Source organism: Trachypithecus francoisi, unplaced genomic scaffold, assembly GCF_009764315.1.
Source record: "Trachypithecus francoisi isolate TF-2019V2 unplaced genomic scaffold, Tfra_2.0 Lachesis_group17, whole genome shotgun sequence".
Taxonomy (NCBI): domain Eukaryota; kingdom Metazoa; phylum Chordata; class Mammalia; order Primates; family Cercopithecidae; genus Trachypithecus; species Trachypithecus francoisi.
The window spans coordinates 84,055,441-84,075,395 of NW_022681462.1; the positions used below are offsets into that span (position 1 = coordinate 84,055,441).

General features: G+C 35.6%; 1 long non-coding RNA gene across 1 annotated transcript in view; it reads left to right on the forward strand.

Moving 5' to 3' along the window:
• The window catches only part of LOC117062635, a 138,883-nt gene extending 127,293 nt beyond the window's left edge, over positions 1 to 11,590 (forward strand). The window contains exon 4 of the long non-coding RNA XR_004428471.1: positions 11,535 to 11,590. This is a non-coding gene — a long non-coding RNA (uncharacterized LOC117062635). The remainder of the gene's footprint in view (positions 1 to 11,534) is intronic.
• The last annotated feature ends 8,365 nt before the right edge of the window (positions 11,591 to 19,955 follow it).

Consider the following 19,955-nt stretch of genomic DNA (forward strand, 5'->3'; position numbering starts at 1 on the left):
CTCACTTTGGTACTGTCACCATGCTGTTTAAAGGATCTGTCCCCAGGGCCACATCAAGATTTTAGAGGATCTTAGTGACAGAAGATCGCTGATAAATAAAAAAATAAAAATTAAAAAAATGACTTCACAGGCCCTAAACACTAAAAAAAATTTTTTGCCGGAGTGATTGTGCATGGAGGGTTTTATGCCATTATTAAAAATATGAGAGTGAGAGAATAAAGGTGACTACTTTTATTCTTCTAATAATGACTAGTTAAATGCATTACATACATATGTATTTTATATGTAACACATAAAATTCATTTAAACATATTTTGATGCCCTTACTTGCATGTGCTTAATCCAACACTGGCTGCCTCTTTAGAATTTAGACACATGATTTTTTTTTTTTTTTTTTCCCACACAACTCCTTCTGCCTAAAACTTTCGCAGAGACATTACAGCCAACATCATACTGATAGCTTTCAGGCTCACAGATTAACATGTATAATGTGTATATATATATATAATATAATATCAGTTCAATATCATGTGTTCATGAGGATAACTAATGTTTTAAAATTATATATAACTAGTATAAGAGCAATCCAGTAGGAATATACACATGGGATGATGTTGGACAGACAGAGAGGAAAAAAAACTTCATTCTGTTATGTCTCTGCTTTGGAAACGAGAATTTTCCTTGAATTGTCCACCTTGTTTCCTTGCACTAAATTACTACCAGTAAGCAAAATTTGTTACCTGTGTGAATAGACTACACTTGTCTCAAATATCATAATTCCAAAAAAGATCTTGTTCTCATAGCATTTCCCTGAGGGACTCAGAACTGATTCATTCTACAGATATTTTGGTGTGTTGGCTGGATGCAAATCATTTCATAAATATTTATGCAAGATCTGCGTTTGGAAGACAACTGAATAATATCATTCCTGACCTCAAGGAGTTTATTTCTGATAGGGGAGATGAGGAAATTACAGTTATCTATAATACAAGGTGGGCTGGAGTAAGTTCTGTATTAATGTTTATTTAATATTTAAGGAGTGGGCAGAGTAGGATTTAGTGTCATAAATGTATTTTAATTTTAGCTCAGACCAGCAAAGACTTTTTTGTTTTCATTCTTGTACTCCATAGCCATGATGGTAAATTTATTTCCAGAAAGAACACTGTCAATTTGCCATTAAGAAACAAAGACATTAGATGAAAAGTTTGAATTCTTCTATGTACTTTGCCATATAGGAAGTTATCTTGCTCTTCCTACTCAAATAATGAGAGCAAACAAAGGAAAACACCTGCTTATTTCACCTCTAATTGTGTTTTCTTTCATCCTGGCCCCCAAAGGCCAGATTTAGGCAACAGCTGTGTACCATGTGTGCCCAGAATCTGGAGAAATATGGGCCAAGGATCTGTAGAACACACTCATTCTTTTTTTTTTTCATGGAATAGTCATGATTGAGTTTAGTGTATTTTTCCACTTTAATGTTTAAGAGTATGCACACTGAGGGGTAATACACACACATAATTAAAATTATCCTCCAAAGCATAATGGATATACTATCACATCTCATCTCTTAATATTTGGCAGCTACAAAGATATGTGAAGAGTTGCTCTCCCTGTGGCCTACTTTTTCAGGGGAGGGGAAGAGGTCTAGCTGTTTTCCCAGTGATTAATCTGCAGATTTTAACTAGGGAATCATATGCAGAGTCCTTCGAGATCGTATTGGGAAATATGGAAACTTCATCTTTGCAATCAGGACATTGCTGAGCTACACAGAGCAATGTAGGGGACACGGGGAAGGGGTCAAGATGAATAGTCATTTGTTCTGGAGTACTTTAGATTGTGTGTGCTAGAGCTGGCATTTAGGTTTTCCTCATAAAGGATTTCAAAATGTTATCAGCTTTGCCACTATGAATCTGCTTGTTTCATGTGGAGATACGGAGCCAAGTAGTCAATTTAATGTGCAATAACAGAAAAACATAACCTTTCAGAAGCTTCTGTGGTGACTTCATCCTTATTTGCGATTCTGCCTGGTTGCTGGAGGCTCCCAGTAGTATTCAGGTGCTTGGGTAGAGTGCTGGGCCACAATACTTGTGCTACATTCTAAATATGACTGTATTTATTTTAAACATGCTTTATTTTAAGACAGCCTAATTATTTTTTATTTTTATTTTTATTTTTTATTTTTTGAGGCGGAGTCTTGCTCTGTCGCCCGGACTGGAGTGCAGTGGCCGGATCTCAGCTCACTGCAAGCTCCGCCTCCCGGGTTCCCGCCATTCTCCTGCCTCAGCCTCCCGAGTAGCTGGGACTACAGGCGCCCGCCACCTCGCCCGGCTAGTTTTTTTGTATTTTTAGTAGAGACGGGGTTTCACCATGTTAGCCAGGATGGTCTCGATCTCCTGACCTCGTGATCCGCCCGTCTCGGCCTCCCAAAGTGCTGGGATTACAGGCTTGAGCCACCGCGCCCGGCCAAGACAGCCTAATTATTTTTTAAACAATGCCTCCACACCAAATAAATCAAGGTATACATAAATGAGAGCTCAAGATAATGTCAGTCCAATTCCTTGAAGTCCTGGTTTTGTGTGGATGTAAAAAAGCAGCAGCCAGTTATAATTACAAGTGATACAATAAAAGTGAATGGTTAAATTGATTAACATTGTCCCTATTAACGTCACCTTTAAATACATTCATGTATGGGATCATATCCTCATGGTAGTCTAGCAGACCCAATATGCCATATGGACTCGTGTTTTCACCAAGAAAGAACTGACAGTTTTTAAAATTAGTAAAAATATGCTTGATTTGTTTTTTACAGTAGCATCGTAAAAGGGATTTTTTTTTTCTCTTTGGTTTATGTTATTCTTGCCTTTGATTGATATTATGTAGTCTTTGAGGTACTTTTCGTATAGTTTGTTTTTGAGCTTTTTTCTTTAAATGATTGCTCGTGACTGTATCACACTGGCGATTACCGCAACATCTGTTACTTTTCCTTCTGTACTTTCAGCAGAAGTAGCTTGACCAATGAGCGAGACAATCAGTGTTGTCCCCTGTCCTGCTCTTCCCAGCCCAGCAGGGATAGCTTATTAATGATCTCCTGTATCTGGTGATGAATTTTGGAGAATATCTCCATAAATGATCATAGGCTGGTGAAGGGAGACAATCGGGCACAAACTCTGTGGATATTTTCCTTGACATAAATTATGTAAAAATAAAAGATGTAATAGATGTGAAACCTACTGGCTCTATTAATCAGACATTTTTAAGTGTCAAAATAGAGTAAATGGGTTTGAATTTTGATGAGACTATGGCCTACTAAATTAAATGTGGTAATGAAGATTTACAACAAAAGTGGAAGTATTTCAGTAGAAGTTTCTAGTTGACTTATACATAAATCACTGATACAACCCCTTCCATTTCTTCCCTGCCTGTAAAATTCCCCAAGACATGCATTGTTCAGGAAAGTTTATAAACTGCTAATGGCCGCTGAAAAACTGGAATATCCTGAGTTGCTACATTGCCTGTGTTTGTGGTTTGGAAGATTTCTTGTCCTTGATGGGATAGAATTAGTAACGATGTGATTTAGGGACTCCTGTGCCCATGATGTTATTACCTATACTTTTCCCCATTTACAAACAAAACTGGGCTCCAACAAAGTGTCATTGATTTTGACCACATTTACTATTGCTATTTCTATACTATCATGTTAATGCTTTCAAATATCAACATACTTACTCACAAAATAGAAATTTTGATATCTTACCATATTTTTCCTTTTGCACAGCCCTTTCTAGTTGCTGACATGTGTCTGTTCTCACAAGGCAAAGGGCAGCTCTGAGCAACATCTCTGTGTTTTTTGCTGAAAGAACGTCTTTTGATAAACAGGTTTATCTAGAATCTTTCCTTTGTTAAATTTAGCCATCAGCCTCTTTAGTAGGATAGCTTTTATAGTTGTGGGGAAATGAACAAGCTGAGTATCCTCAGATTCTCTTGAAAAGCAAATAGTTATAAAAAGTAAACCATATTGAACATTTCAACATTTCCTTTTGGATTCATGGAGTTTTATGACTAATATGAAAATTAAGGTTTAATCTTTACCATTCGACTGTTTGACTTTATTTATCTTGGTTTATTTTTCCTTATTGGAAGAGTGGGCTGGGTTGGGGGAAAATAAAAATGTCCACTTATAAGAAGAGATCCTAATAAAGAATATTGCTGGCACTGATATTCAGCTTAGAGGTTTCAACAATACAGCTTATTTGAGCTGTACATTTAGTTACTGTGTGGTAGCTCTCTCCCCGAGAAAAGAAAGCATCTTGTAAAATGTGTGTTATTTTGTCAGACTACGGAGAGCAAAAGTTTATGGTGTGGCTAGAGATGGTAAAAAAGTTCTGTTAGGCTTATCAGTGCTAACTGTGGATATTTTTGGCAGTTTTTCTGAGAGCTGCTGGCTTCTGTTAAGGAATTTTAGAGTTAAAAATAATTCAGGTTTATTGTTTAAATAATTGGAAAATAGATTGATTTTTTTTCCTATGGCTTAAATAATAACAATAAAAATATTAGAGGCCCCTGTTATACAACTCGAGAAACAAAGCATTACCAATACTTTTGAAAGCCTTTGTGCGCCCCACCCTAATTACATCTGCTGGCTTTATCTAAGGAAGCCAAAGTCCTGATTTCAGTCATCATCATTTCAATGGTTTTCTATATAGTTTTACCACATTTGTGTTCAATGCTAACAAAATGATGCTTAAATTTTCCATTTTTCAGTTTTCATATAAATGACTTTTTTCATTGAGTAGCAGTTCAGCCATTGTGATGGATGTAGCGGTACTTAATGCATTTCCTAATATTGATCATTTGTGTCTTCTCTGTATTTCTTTATCAGCGTGCCTAAAGAGTTATCAATTTCATTGATCCTTTCAAACAATTAGCTTTTGGGTTCTTTCATTTTCTTCATTGTTTTCACTTGGAACACCTTTTTTTTAAAATATGAACTATAATGCTGTATATTTCCTTCTAAATCCTGCCTATCTGTATAAGCATATTTTGGTACCCTGAGTTTTTATTATGCTTAAACATTCTCTACTTTTCCTTGTGATTTCCTATTTTATCCCTTGGTTATGTAGAAATATATTTTTAATTTCCACATATTTTGATTTTTTTCAGATATCTTTCTGTTACTAATTGATTCTTGATTCTTCTGTCACCATAAAACACAGATTTGACAATTCCAATCTTTTACATTTGTTAAGATTTGTTTTATACCTGAGAAAATGTTCTGTTTTGGTCAGGGTTCCATGTGCACCTAAAGAGAACATATATTCTGCTATTATTAGGGGGAGTGCTGCATAAATGTCAACTAGGTTAAGTTCGTTTTAGAGTCTTTCAGTCTCCTGTGTCCTTACTGATGTTTAATTTCCTGTCTTTATTGATTATTAGAGAGAACTATTGAAGTGTTCAATTATAGTTGTGGATTTCTCTGTTTTTTTCATTCTGTCATTTTTTTTCTTTTCTTTTCTTTTTTTTTTTGCTTTATGTGTTTCAAAGCTCTACTCTTAAGTACAAACACATTAAGGGTTTTTATATCCTCTTAGTGCATCATCTCCTTTAATGTAATGTAATATCTACCTTAAACCTGTTAATATTCCTTGGTATGAGCTTTACTTTGTCTTTCAGATGTGATTCCTGCTTTCTTTTGATTAACATTTATGGGTATTTTTTTAATCATATTTTTAAACATTCTGTGTTTTTATAAAGTTGATTTCTGGTAGAGAAAATATAGTGTGTTTTTTCAATTCAATCTTACAATCTCTGTTATCTCCATTATTTGTCTCCATTATTGGCTTATTAATTGTATCTCTGTGTTTACTTTTCTCATAGTTGTGCTAGAATTTTCATATATATTTGTCACACTGCATTTGTTTTTTCATAATCCTACTTCACAAAGTATTTTTATTAGAAAGAACTGCTTGGATTATATCAAATATCTTTTAGTTATAAATTAAGATGATTACATTCTGTGCTTTTTGTAGAGAAAATAAATTAATTGCATAGATGTTGTAAAGCTGAGCTCTGTTATTACATAATAATTTAAACGTTCATCCATACTATATGGATCCTTTTGTAACTTGCTTCTTACATTCAACATTTTGTTTTTGAGATTTAATCAAATTGACACATGAAGATTCATTTTAGTAACTTCATAGTATTCATCATATGAATAAACCATGGTTTATGTATTTATTTCTCTACTTCTGGTAGCTCTCACTTCTTTTGGCTATGATAATCAGTGCTGCAATGAATATTTTTTGTATTTCTCTCCTAATACATTGTTGATTAGAAGTACAAATAGTGTGCAACTTCATTCTATAAATGCCAACTATATCATGTTGGTTAATTGTGTTGTTCAGGTCTTCTATATCCTATTGATAACCTTTCTACAATCCTAAACATTTATGCATCTTAATAAGATAACTTCATAATGAATGAGTTAGATAACCTCAGTAACCTGTAAAGGAGAAAGAAAAAATCCACAATTATAATAGGAGATTTCAGGATCCCAATATTAATAATTGATAGAACATGTAGATAGAAAACTAGTAAGGATATAGAAGACTCAAAGAATACAATCAACCAACTTAAGCTAGTTGACATTTATAGAAAACTCCATCCAACTGCTGCAGGATATATATTCTTCTCAAATGCACATGGGACATTAACCAAAACAGACTATGTTTTGGGCCATAGATCAAGCCTCCTCAGATTTACTAGAATTCAAATCATACTGTTTGTTTTCTGACTATAATGAAATTAAAACTAGCAGCCAATAATGTAACTGATACTTAAAAAATGAAACAATATACTGCTAAGCTATCCGTGGATCAAAAGTAAAGTTACATGGAAAATACAAAAATATTTTTACTTAAATAAAAACAAAAGTACAACAAACCAAAATTTATGAGATACAAGATACAGCTAATGTAGTTCTTAAAGAGAAATCTATACCATTAAATATTTATGTCAGAAAGAGTATGGGTCTCACATCAATGATTTAAGCTTCTACTGTAAAAAAACAAAAAGCAAATATAACCCAGGGCAAGTAAGAGCAAGGAAATAATACAAAAACAGAAATAAATGAAGATGGAATCAGGAAAACAATGAATAAAATCAACAGAAATAAAAGCTGATTTTTGGAAAGAGCAATATAAATGACTGATCGAGGCTGACTTATCAAGAAAAAAAGTATAAGTTTTTTACTTATATCAGGAGTAAAATAAAAAGGAATACCAGTATAGAGCTTTCAGATATTAAAAGGACAGTAAGGGAATATTATTACAAATTTCATGCCTATAAGTTTTACAACTTTGATGAAATTGAAAATTTCCTTGATAGACGCAAACTACAAAACCACCTTTGAGAAGAAATAGATAATATGAATATATTATTTGTTATATTAAATAAACTTATAATTGAAAACATTCTAGTGGTATGGAAACTCTATGCCCAGATAATTTTATTGGCAAATTGTACTAAACACTTGAGGCAGAAATATCCGTTCTAGGCTGGGCACAGTGGCTCATGCCTGTCATCCCAGCACTTTGGGAGGCTGAGGAGGGTGCATCACTTGTGTTCAGGAGTTTGAGATCAACCTGGACAATGTGTTGAAAACCCATCTCTACTAAAAATACAAAAATTAGCCAGGCGTGGTGGCTCATGCCTGTAGTCTGAGCTACTCTGGAGTCTTAGGTGGAAGGGTCGCTTGAGCCCAGAGGCAGAGGTTGCAGTGTGCCAAGGTGACGCCACTGCACTCCAGCCTGGACACAGAGCATGCCCCTGTCTTAAAAAAAAAAAAAAAAAAGAAAGAAAGAAAAAAAGAAATACCAGTTCTACAGAAACTCCTTCATAAAAAAAGAAGAGGAGGGAACACTTCCCAACTTATTTTTTAGAGGCCAGCATTACCCCGATACTAAAACCAGAAAAATGACTTATAATTAAACTATAGACCAATATTCCTCATGTATATGATCTGAAATTGTCATCAAAATGTGTACTGTCATTTTAGCAAGTGTCTACTGTCATTCTAACAAACTATGTACTGTCATCCTAGGAAGGACTTGGGGATGCAAATTTAAACAAGAGAATTTTTAGCATCCAACATGTTAAATTTGTTTTGCTCTATTTAAAGCCTGTCTCAGATTTTGACATTTGGACTTTCAATTAAAGTCTGACCTTTTGTTGAGTTTGAGTTGATTAACCTTTTGCAGTAGATAACTTTCCTTTAAATAGTGCCAAGAGATCCTCTGAGGAAAGAATCCAATGAATACTTATTTATAGTCATAATATTATAACTCATCAATTTTTTTACTTTAAATCAGATTAAAGTATTAACTATCAAGGAAAATTAAACTTGCTTTAAAGATTTTTTTTCTTTAACAAAAAGAGTAAGGGTTAAACTTTGCATTGCATGTAGAGAAGTTGCAATTCGGAGATATTTGTCTGAGAAAATGTAAGGCGTCAACTCCTTTTGTTGGGGCTTAGGTATAATTAAATGTCTAAACACTCTCAGTTTATAGTAAGAGTTATGCCGGATCATGCAAACATATTCTGGTTTTAGACCTGACACTAAAGTCTGAAGTGTCAATGACTTCAGTTTTGACCATAGTTAGAATGATCTTAGTTATCCCTCTAACCAATAAAGTGCCTCTGTGACCAGCTATTTCAGTTGTCCAGGACTTAGGGAGCTCCCAGGATGTGATACTTTCAATGCTTAATCTGGAAAAGACCTGGGTAAACTATGATAACTTGGTCAACCATGTCATTCTAAGTTTTTCTTTTCTTAATCTTTTTTTTTTTTATGTTCCTTGTAATGATTAACACATTCTCTTCTATGTGATTGATTAAAAAAGACAATTCTTAGGTATTTTATTCTCTTTGAAGCAATTGTGAATGGAAGTTGATTCATGATTTGGCTCTCTGTTTGTCTGTTACTGGTGTATAAGAATGCTTGTGATTTTTGCACATTAATTTTGTATCCTGAGACTTTGCTGAAGTTGCTTATCAGCTTAAGGAGATTCTGGGCTGAGACAATGGGGTTTTCTAAATATACAATCATGTCATCTGCAAACAGGGACAATTTGACTTCTTCTTTTCCTAACTGAATACCCTTGATTTCTTTCTCTTGCCTGATTGCCCTAGCCAGAACTTCCAACACTATGTTGAATAGGAGTGGTGAGAGAGGGCATCCCTGTCTTGTGCCAGTTTTCAATGTCAAGGACCTCTTCAAGGAGAACTACAAACCACTGCTCAGTGAAATAAAAGAGGACACAAACAAATGGAAGAACATACCATGCTCATGGATAGGAAGAATAATATCGTGAAAATGGCCATACTGCCCAAGGTTATTTATAGATTCAATGCCATCCCCATCAAGCTACCAATGAGTTTCTTCACAGAATTGGAAAAAACTGCTTTAAAGTTCATATGGAACCAAAGAAGAGCCCGCATTGCCAAGACAATCCTAAGTCAAAAGGACAAAGCTGGAGGCGTCACGCTACCTGACTTCAAACTATGCTACAAGGCTACAGTAACCAAAACAGCATGGTACTGGTACCAAAACAGAGATATAGACCAATGGAACAGAACAGAGTCCTCAGAAATAATACCACACATCTACAGCCATCTGATCTTGACAAACCTGACAAAAACAAGAAATGGGGAAAGGATTCCCTATTTAATAAATGGTGCTGGGAAAATTGGCTAGCCATAAGTAGAAAGCTGAAACTGGATCCTTTCCTTACTCCTTATACGAAAATTAATTCAAGATGGATTAGAGACTTAAATGTTAGACCTAATACCATAAAAACCCTAGAAGAAAATCTAGGTAGTACCATTCAGGACATAGGCATGGGCAAGGACTTCATGTCTAAAACACCAAAAGCAACGGCAGCAAAAGCCAAAATTGACAAATGGGATCTAATTAAACTAAAGAGCTTCTGCACAGCAAAAGAAACTATCATCAGCGTGAACAGGCAACCTACAGAATGGGAGAAAATTTTTGCAATCTACTCATCTGACAAAGGGCTAATATCCAGAATCTACAAAGAACTCAAACAAATATACAAGAAAAAAACAACCCCGTCAAAAAGTGGGCAAAGGATATGAACAGACATTTCTCAAAAGAAGACATTCATACAGCCAACAGACACATGAAAAAATGCTCATCATCACTCGCCATCAGAGAAATGCAAATCAAAACCGCAATGAGATACCATCTCACACCAGTTAGAACGGCAATCATTAAAAAGTCAGGAAACAACAGGTGTTGGAGAGGATGTGGAGAAATAGGAACACTTTTATACTGTTGGTGGGATTGTAAACTATTTCAACCATTATGGAAAACAGTATGGCAATTCCTCAAGGATCTAGAACTAGATGTACCATATGACCCAGCCATCCCACTACTGGGTATATACCCAAAAGATTATAAATTATTCTACTACAAAGGCACATGCACACGTATGTTTATTGCAGCACTATTCACAATAGCAAAGACTTGGAATCAACCCAAATGTCCATCTGTGATAGACTGGATTAAGAAAATGTGGCACATATACACCATGGAATACCATGCAGCCATAAAAAAGGATGAGTTTGCGTCCTTTGTAGGGACATGGATGCAGCTGGAAACCATCATTCTTAGCAAACTATCACAAGAACAGAAAACCAAACACCGCATGTTCTCACTCATAGGTGGGAACTGAACAATGAGATCACTTGGACTCAGGAAGGGGAACATCACACACTAGGGCCTATTATGGGGAGGGGGGAGGGGGGAGAGACTGCATTGCGGAGTTATACATGATATAAATGATGAATTGATGGGTGCTGACGAGTTGATGGGTGCAGCACACCAACATGGCACAAGTATACATATGTAGCAAACCTGCACATTATGCACATGTACCCTAGAACTTGAAGTATAATAAAAATAAAGAAAGAAAGAAATACAATTAAAAAAAAGACAATTCTTATTTGAATCATTGAGCACATAACTCTACCCTCAAAAGTGTTCAAATGCAGTGGAGATTATTTTCATATTGCTGGTGTTATGCCTTTTAATTGCTAAAAAATCTCCAGGGACCACTTGCACATGCTTTGTAGACACCACTATAATCATGTAGTTGCCCTGATATAAATATACCATGTTTCATAGTTTCTGGGTAGGAGATACATGAAGATATTCATTATTGAAATATTGCTAGCCCTTATTTTTCATTTCTGGCAGAAAATGATACCAACAGAATTTTTAGCAATCAAAAAATAAATATAGGAGTCTTTATTCATTGAATATATCAGTAATAACTTCATTCACCATGTGCTGGAACACTGGATGATATATAGGGACTAAATTACCTTTAAAAAATGGCTCTGGCCCAGAATCTTACTAAAGATGTAGATGTGTCTTTTGCTTTGCCTTCTATAGAATATGTCTTTTTGATAGATTTCTTAGGGTTTTTGTTTCTTTTTGTCCTTTAATCCAGTTATAGGTGGAGCAATAGGAACGTGGCTGAAGAGGGAGAGATGGAATGAGAAAACGTGAGTAAACACCTAAGACATGAGACTAAAAGGAAAATAGTGATTCAATCCAAAGGTTGAACTGAGCCTTAAGGAACATAGCTGTTGACTGCTGCCCTGCTTCCATTTCTAGGCAAGCCCAAACTTCCTCAGTGTTACGGGATGAATAAGGCAAACAGTCTTAACAGCTCAAGAGCTGGCCTACTCCTACAGGCACCATGAGAATGAGCTTCTAAAATATCTTTCCCTAGCTCATGGCTCCTTTCCTATATATAGGAATATAGCAAGTTTTATTATAAGTAAGAAAACATGGATATAAAACATAATTGCTTATTATCTCCATCAACCTGACCAGACTCAACAGGAGAATCAAGAGACCATTAATACCTCAAATCCTCTCAAGGGCCAAGTTAACCCTTTTACGTGTAATTTAAAATGTTCTGTTTTATAGTCTTGCTTTTTTGCTATACCACCCCTTCCAATCATACCTGAACTTTCTAAGTTGGAGTTAACTAGGCCGAATGTAACTCCACCCCCTAATCATTTATGTTATATGCATATGGTTTTTCTCATTATAATGCCATTTAAAAATTTATTTTATTTCATTTTCAACTGACACACAATAATTATACACATTCATGGGGTACAGTCTGATGTTTTGATACATATATGCATTGTATAGTGATGAAATCAGGGTATTTAGCTTATCCATCACCTCAAACATTATCATTTCTTTGTGGTGTGAACATGTAAACTCTGCTCTTCTAGTTATTCTAAAATAGTTCATACAATATCATTAACTGTAGTTACCTTGTACTGTCGCTTTTCTTTCATAAGGCAAAAAGTTCTGTTGCTAGGATAGATTGAAGTAGAATATGCACATTTCACCTTTGACAGATTCCTTTGTTGGTATTGCCTTCCTTTCCTTCTGTGGTCTAATGAGCGCAAACCAGACCCCCTTTATTGGTAGTATCCACTGCTTCTAAGGTACTTCAGAGACAATAGTAAAATTATAAAGCATGATCTCTACCTTCAATAAACTTAAACATCTCTATGCATGGCTTCAAGAATAACATTCACAGAAGAGTAAGATCCAATTACGTAGCAAACAGTATAATCTTATTTTTAAGTGTCATTTAACATTAATAGAGGCTCAGTGAATATTTGAAAATAAATATGGGTTTGGGGTGGATGGATAGATTTAGATGATGTGGAGGTAAGGAAAAGAAATGTTCAGCATGCAAATAATTCTGGAAGCAAAAGCAAATACGATCTGTGTTGTTGGAAGCGGGGGCTTACTGAATTATTTCCATGAACAACAGCAGATGGGAAGAAGTGGGGGGATAAGAATGTTCATTGGCAATGGTGGGGCAGGGTGGTGAGATAAGCACTACTTATGAAAGGCCCTGAACGCCAAGGGCAGAATTTTATATTCCATGTGATAGATAACAAGGAGTACCTATAGAATTTTTGAGTAAGGCAGCATCAAATGGAAAATAATCCTTTGTTGTTAATTGGTGAGTATTTTGCAAATAATTTTTTTTAATTTAATATGTTTGGTTTGTTTTATTACAAAAGTAAAATATTTTAATTATGAAATTTAGGCAGTAGAAACATGTAAGTCTTCTTTTCTGCTTTTCTACTCACATATCTGAGTGAGATGCAATTAATTTGTGTATTTTCCCCAATTTTTCTGTGCTTCTATACAAACATATAGGTTCATAACATATATGCTGTATTAGTCCATTCTCCTGCTGATATAAGGACATACCTGAGCCTGAGTAATTTACAAAGGAAAGAGGTTTAATTGACTCACAGTTCTACAGGTCTGGGGAGATCTCAAAAAACTTACAGTCATGGCAGAAGGGAAAGCAAACACGTCCTTCTTCACATGGTGGCAGGAAGAAAAAGAATGAGTGCCCAGCTAAGGGGAAAATGCCTTATACAACCATCAGATCTTGTGAGAACAAATTCACTATCACGAGAACAGGATGGGGGAAACCACGGCCATGATTCAGTTATCTCCATCTGGTCCCTCCTGTGACACATGGGGATTATGGGAACTACAACTCAAGATGAGATTTAGGTGGGAACACAGCCAAACCATATCATCTGCATACAGAGTTTAAGCAAGATCGGGATCGTAATATTTTTGAGAGAATTTAAGGTAATATTTTAATTTCTTCTTTTGCTAGAAACTCTGATACTAGGATCAGCAGTGAAAGAGAAGTTACATTGTAGTACATTTGGAAAGATTGGTTCTTGTGAATAGCATCTCTTTTAAGATGTTTGAATAGGTAATAAAGCCACGTGACAGGGAAACATTTCACTGGCTGCACTATTAAGCAGTCATATTTATTATGGAGGAAAGGAAAAGTTATCAGGACTGTATGGTAGAAGTAAAAGGAATTAATTAAGTAAATTAAGGCAAAATATTTAAATTAATCAGACCTCATGGAAAAACAACAAATTAAAGAGAGTGTTAACATTTTCATTACCTAAAGAGTATAATGAAGTAAAGATACTAGTGTGGCATGACCAAATGAGATGGAAGAAAAAAATCATCAAAATCAAATTGTGCAACAAAGAATGAGATCACGAGGGGAAGAATTTGCATTAAGTGTAAAGGCATTAAACTGGGCTTTTCTGCTTAGAAATGCTGTGGTTACAGTAGCTCTTTTATGTCTTCTGTTTACCTTTGTGGTTGGTGTCAAAACTCTCAGAATCTAAAATTTCACCTATTAGTTGCAAGCTAATAAGTTATCCTGTTACTGTTTCATAGATGTTAGCAAAAGATACATGATTCCTGGGTCAGAGACAAATGACTTTATTTCTCGTGGTACATCAGTCAGCATGAACATAAGCATGTTTGTCATGTTTCTCCTAGTCCCCAGGTTATTCAGAGGCAACATGGAGAGTCCAAGATGGATGCTATGCATACAGTGGATTTTTATTTCAGCCAGGAATGGCCACATAATTAGTGAGAGTCAGTGCAAAATAAAATGCAGTGCTCATTAATCAAAAACCAGTGCCGTTAAAGGCATTAGAATATAACACTTTCCAGAACAGTGGAAATAGTGCAAAAAACCAATTCAACAGTTTTATTTTATTTCTTGATATCCATGTATTCTGTTCAGTTCTCTAGTGTTGCCTTATTGATGAGTAATGAAGGACTAAAATGAAAAGAAACTGTGATGCCGGGTGTGGTGACTCATGCCTGTAATCCCAGCACTTTGGGAGGCCAAGGTGGGTGGATCACCTGAAGTCAGGAGTTCAAGACCAGCCTGTCCAACATGGTGAACCCTTGTCTCTACTAAAAATACAAAAGCTAGTTGGGTGTGGTGGCGGGCGCCTTTAGTCCCAGCTACTCAGCAGGCTGACACAGAAGAATCACTTGAACCTGGGAGGCGGAGGTTTCAGTGAGCCAAAATTGCACCATTGCACTCTAGCCTAGACAACAAAGAGTGAAACTCCGTCTCAAAAAAAAAAAAAAGAAAGAAAAGAAAAGAAACGAAACTGTGGTTTGCTATATCTTCCCCTCTTCTTCTATGCCATCATTTTGAATGTTAAGTGGCAGGAAGGACGGAAGGAGGGAAATACAAAGGAAGTAACATGAGTATGAAAGGATATGATTAGGTTCCTTGGTTTCTTCTGTTTTTTAGAATGCCATTGCCTTTTTGTATATTCTAAGCAAGTTCTGGTACAATGGAAAGGGTGGGGTCATGGGCTGTCAGAGCCCTTACTTACTCATAGATGTGACACTTATCTTGTACTTGCTTTGAATCTCACTGAAATCCCAGAATTCTGTGCTGGTGAGCTATTGCAAACATGACATGTGAATGGGGCCCCAAGGAATGGTGGGCATGCATATTGTACACCTCTCCTCTGCTCATTTGTGTGGTCCATTGTCTCTTTGTACTTCACTTACAAAATACAAGTTCAAAGATAAAATCATTAAGAATGTTAAGATGACATAAGAAGAGTGTTAAGCCAAGTGCAGGGCTGTCTTCAATGTGAGTCCCTGTGAGACCACACAGATTGCATGCCCTTGAGGCTGGCCTTGATTAGAGCTGAGGAACACTGATCTTGGAGAATTCACCACCTGTATAACAAACAATAAGCAAACTTCCTCTTTGTTTTAAAAGGAGACATTACCTCATTCTTAAAGATTGTTTCTTGCAAATGTAACCCTGAAAAATGGCCTGGGTAGAGAACTGTCAGTATATTGCATGCTTGGCATAACCAGTAAGAATGTGCAGAGATCCCAAGGCCCATTTCAGATTGCCTTTCTCAACGAGAATCATGAGGGCAAAATATTTTTCTATGTGTCAAAAGCGTTGAATTGAAATTTTTCTGCTTGAAATTCTGTGGTTACTGTAGACCTTTTGTGTCTCCTGCTCATCTTGTGTGTGGTTGGTATAAACAATAACTAAATTTTATGCATACATACTGTCCCATTTGTCTGCTGTTTGGATGGAAACTTTAGGGAGTCTGGAGGATAAGGTATCTTGCCTTGGTGAAAGGAAAGATTCCGGCACATATGTGTGTCCCCTTAGGGATAATGTGAATGGATGTAGGCAACGACTACTCATCTTATTTCACAGCTTGATTTATAAACTGAATTCTGGGTTCTGAAGGGGCAGATATGTATTGATGATCAGTTGTTTATTGAATACGTTTTTATTCAGCTTTAAAAAATTTTGCCAGGCACTGTGCTAAGGTCTGGGGATATAATGGTCATCTAGATAGACATAGTTTCTGCCTACAAAAAGTTTATATTCTAGTGGGTGAGGCAGTAAAGTAGTAGAGAAATAAATAAACAAAAGCATGTTGTCAATTCTATGAAGGAAATTTAAAAGGTGCTATACTAGAAAATAACTGGATAGGAGGAACTCACTTTGGAGAGACTGCCAGGGTAGTTCTCTCTGAAGAGACTGTGTATCTAACATAAAAAGCCAAGGGAAGGGCATTCCAGACAAAGGGAACTGCAGGTACAATGATCGTGATTAAGAAGGAAGCTATTCTGTTCTAAGAATCGTTAAATAGTCAATCTTGCTAAAACATGGTAAATGAAGGAGAGAGAAGAGGAAAGATTGAAGAAAGAGATAGAGTCTTCACAAAAACCTCCCTGAGAAAGGAGAATGCTCATACACTGTTGGCAGGAATGTAAATTAGTACAGCCACTATGGAAAACATTATGGAGCTTCCCCAGAAAAGCTGAAAATATAACTACTATGTGACCCAGAAATTCCACTGTGGGTATATATCCAAAAGAAAGGAAGTCAATATATCAAGCAGATATCTGCGGTCTCATGTTTATTGCAGCCCTTTGCCAAGATACAGAATCAACCCAAGTGTCTGTCAACAGATGAATGAATAAAGAAAATGTGGTGTACATAAACAATGGAATATTATGCAACCACAAAAAAGAATGAAATCCTATCATTTGCAGCAACATGGATTGAACTGAAAATCATTATGTTAAGTGAAATAAGCCAGGCACAGAAAGACAGAATATTACATATTCTTACTTATATGTGGAAGCTAGAAAAAAATGGATTTCATGGAGACAGAGTAGGTTGGTATTTACCAGAGTCTGGGAGGTGTAAGAGGAAAGAGGGATAAACAGACGGTGACTAAGTAACATACAAATACAGTTAGAAGTAATAAGATGTAGTGTTTGATAGTATAGTAGAGTGTTGGTAGTTAACAATAATGTATTGCATATTTCAAAGTAGCTAGAAGAGAAGAACTAAAATGTCCCCAACATAAAGAAAAGATAAATGTTTGAGGCAATGGAAAGACCAGTGACCCTGATTTGATAATTAAACATTATATGTATGTATCAAAAATATCACATGTACCACAAAATATGTGTAACTATTATTCATTAACTAAAAAATCTACTCTGAGTTATAACTCCCCCCTTCAAAAACAAACAAACAAACAACTTTTTATGGGTCTTATTACAGGGTTACCCTTCATGGTGGCTTTATGGTATCCCTCTGTCTCTCTGTTTCTCCCTTCTTCTCTCCCTCCCTGTCCTAGGTTTCACTGGGTGTGACAGTGGCTTAGGGGCAGCTCTATCTTTGACTTTAAGAATCATCCCAGTGTAGTAGAGGATATGAAATCACTGAGGCTCTCACCATAGAGTATATGCTTTATCTGTAGACTAAATAGAGCCATTAACTCGGAACTGGAGGGACTGGCATTCAGGAGGCTTCCTGGAGGTTTTTGTTCATTGGAAACATGCGCCAGAACACCGCTGTGAAGCTTGGCATGTGTGTCAGCCTAACTTAAAACTTTCTGTAGGTTTAAAGTGATAAGAAGAGAGTTTATTGCAGATTGTCAAAATGGATAGAAATATAGAAAAGCAGATGCCAAGAAAATATTTCCTTGGTCAGGATAGCCAAGTATTATAAGATAAATGGGAGGACAGTTATATGACCATACTAGAAAGGATATTATTTTGTATGATATAAAAGATCACATTTCTTTTAAGAACCTTAATCTAGATAATTTTTCTAATCATTTTATAATATGTTTCTGTCATGTCTTCCTTTGATCCCATTTTCCATGTTATAATGCTCCCTTTCTTTGGGATCACTTATCCTGTCTTGTGTTGACCTAATTTTGTGGCTAATTGCCACATGGAGCCTAAAATGCTGCTGTCTGGGTCTGAAGTGCTGTCAGTTACACATCATATTTTATGTAAAAATCTACAATGAAGACTAGCAATTATTTCAAGTAAAATCACTGGCTGTTCACGACTATGTGGGGTATAGATAAAATCTAGGATAACCTCAATGGCTAAAAGAGATGAGGAAGGGATTTTGAGAAAAAAGGAACAACTTCCTCAACATTGCCTTAATATTGCTGGAGGTATTTATGGTCTTTTGTGTGTGTGAGAGACTCAGGTTCTTAGGATCAATAGTTGTGTGTGTGAGAGACTCAGGTTCTTTGGATCAATAGTTGGTGGAGGTCCCTTCTGAAAATGCATCCCAGCTTAGAGGAATGTGTTCATTTTTGATGTTCTTACACTGTAGGCTCTGATACAAGCTTTTAAGGGAGGGACTGAGTGTGAGAATGCTTTTCCTCACCCATGAGTTTATGAATCTTATCCACCAGTAATATAGAATGAAAAAAAATCTGAAAACTTTAAAAATCCCTGATGGAAGAGCATACTTATGACTTGAACGTTTCATATCTGTTAAGACTTACGTTATGGCCCAAAATGTGGTAGATGTTCTGGGTACACTTAAAAAATACATGTATTCATTTTGCTATTGTGAGTTGGAGTGTTTCATAAATGTTAATCAGGTCAAGTTGGTTCATTTTGTTGTTCAAGTCTTCTATATCCTTCGTGATTTTGTATCCACTTGTTCTATCAGTTTTTCAAAGAGCATATAGAAATCTCCAGTTGTAATTGTGAATGTGTCTAGTTCTCTTTGCAGTGCTATCAGTTTTTGTATTGTGTATTTTGAGGCTGTATTATTAGGTGCAGAAATATGTAGGATTATTATATCCTTTTGATAAATTGATCCATTTATAGTTATGAATTTATTTTCTAATGGCTGTTAATTGTCTTTTCTTTGAATAATACTTTGTCTGATGTTAATATAGCCTTTCTAGCTTTCTTTTGATTAGTATTATCATGGTGTATAGTTTTTTAGTCTTTTTCTCTTAACCTGTCTGTGTCTTTATATTTAAAATGCAGTTTTGTAGGTGGCATGTAGTTGGGCATTGCTGTTGTATCCAATCTGACAGTCTCTGGGCTTTAAATTGTGTTATCAGATTATTTATATTTACATTTAATGTGGTTGTTGATATAGATAGGTTCACACCTAACATTTTGTTATTTTCTATCTGTTTATTCTTCATTCCTCATTTTCTTTTTATTTTTCCTGCCTTCTTTTTGGATTAATTGATCCTATTCTATCTCCTTTGGTGGCTTATTAGCTGTAATTCTTAGCTTTGTTAATTTAGTGGTTACTTTAAGACTTATAGTTACATATATAACTTTTACTTTTAAGTGATATTATACCACCTCACAGGTAGTATATGTGGAGTTGTATGCTTCTGTTTCTTTAACACATTTGTTTTCAGATGTTTTACTTATAAATATGTTATAAAGTCGGTCTTATATATTTATCCATGTAGTTACCATTTCCAGTGTTCTTTCTTCCTTTGTTTAAACCCATATTTCCACCTTTTAATCCTTTTTCTTCCACCTAAAGAAAATGCCTCCTTTTCCTGCCTTCTTCCTTTAACATTTCTTGTGGTGTGGGTTTACTGGTGATGATTTTTCAGCTTTTATATGCTTGAAAAATACCTTATTTCACTTTCATATTTAAAGTGTACTTTGGTTAGATATAGAAAAATAGATT